Below are 1,385 nucleotides of genomic sequence, written 5' to 3' on the forward strand. Positions count from 1 at the left end.
CCCTAAGACACATATTAATCAAATTAACAAAGGTCAAACACAAAGAACAAATATTAAAAGCAGCAAGGGAAAAACAACAAATATCACACAAGGGAATTCCCATAAGGATAACAGCTGATCTTTCAATAGAAACTCTTCAAGCCAGGAGGGAATGGCAAGATATACTTAAAGTGATGAAAGAAAATAACCTACAGCCCAGATTACTGTACCCAGCAAGGATCTCATTCACATATGAAGGAGCAATCAAAAGCTTTACAGACAAGCAAAAGCTGAGAGAATTTAGCACCACATATTTTTTAAAAATACCAATAATAAATTTTAAAAGAAGGCAATTGAAATGTACTGATAATCCCAAACTGGCTTAGTAAGTAATGGACAAATCACAGCTTTGGAACTCTAGAAGTCCAATGACCCACAGAAGTGATTCCATAAGTGAATTACATTCTTATTAAGCAGGAAATGTAAAAAAAAAAAAAAAAAAATCTATAGATCAGGGAAGGTGTTTTAAATCATAGGATTCAACTAAAGATTTGTGAATTATCTCCTTGAAAGGTTGTCCCAAACATACTTCAATAGAAATTAGACAGTATGCTACTCTTCCCAATGTAGATAACAAGAGTTGATTACATTTAAATTTTGTTAATATTCTTGAAATACTTATAAATATATAAGTGAGTTTATTTTCTTGACAGTAGGAATATTTTTACTTAAACCCTAAGCATGATGCAGGCTAGTAAGAACTAACTAAAATCCTATTGTGAGAGGGAGGGTATGGGGAGGGATGAGGGAGGAGGGTTCAGGATGGGGAACACAGGTATACCTGTGGCGGATTCATTTCGATATTTGGCAAAACTAACACAATATTGTAAAGTTTAAAAATAAAATAAAATTAAAAAAATAAATAAATAAAATCCTATTGTGTAAGACTTCAATAATCTAAACAGAAAAACATTAATTAGAGATAATCTGCATATATGATTTATGTTGTCTAGATGGCCTAAAGAGTTACATGAATTTTTAGAAAACAATTACTAACTTTAGCATTCTTCCATTTGATCTTTGAGTCTCAGAGGTCTACTTCTTAACGCCTCAAAGAAGTTCAGTTATTCAACATTATCTTCCTCTACTGTGTAACACGTTTAAACAAACAACCAACCAAAAAAAAGCAAATAAATAAGAAAAAACAAACAAAAAAAATTTTTTTTTTTTCATTTCTCCTAAAGCCTAAATTTTAGAAACCGGTGAGATGCTCTTGGGCTCTTTTACTCTTCAGTTCAGTTCAGTTCAGTCACTCAGTCGTGTCCGACTCTTTGCAACCCCATGAATTGCAGCATGCCAGGCCTCCCTGTCCATCACCAACTCCCGGAGTTCACTCAAACTCATGT

The 1,385-nt window shown here is 33.1% G+C and overlaps 1 protein-coding gene across 1 annotated transcript in view; it reads right to left on the bottom strand.

Annotated features, from left to right (window-relative positions):
* The window catches only part of MACROD2 (MACRO domain containing 2), a 2,254,506-nt gene that overhangs the window by 1,549,549 nt on the left and 703,572 nt on the right, over positions 1 to 1,385 (bottom strand). The gene's annotated exons all lie outside the window — the stretch shown is intronic.

The sequence above is a fragment of the Bison bison genome, unplaced genomic scaffold (genome assembly GCF_000754665.1).
Source record: "Bison bison bison isolate TAMUID 2011002044 unplaced genomic scaffold, Bison_UMD1.0 scf7180017864196, whole genome shotgun sequence".
NCBI lineage: Eukaryota > Metazoa > Chordata > Mammalia > Artiodactyla > Bovidae > Bison > Bison bison.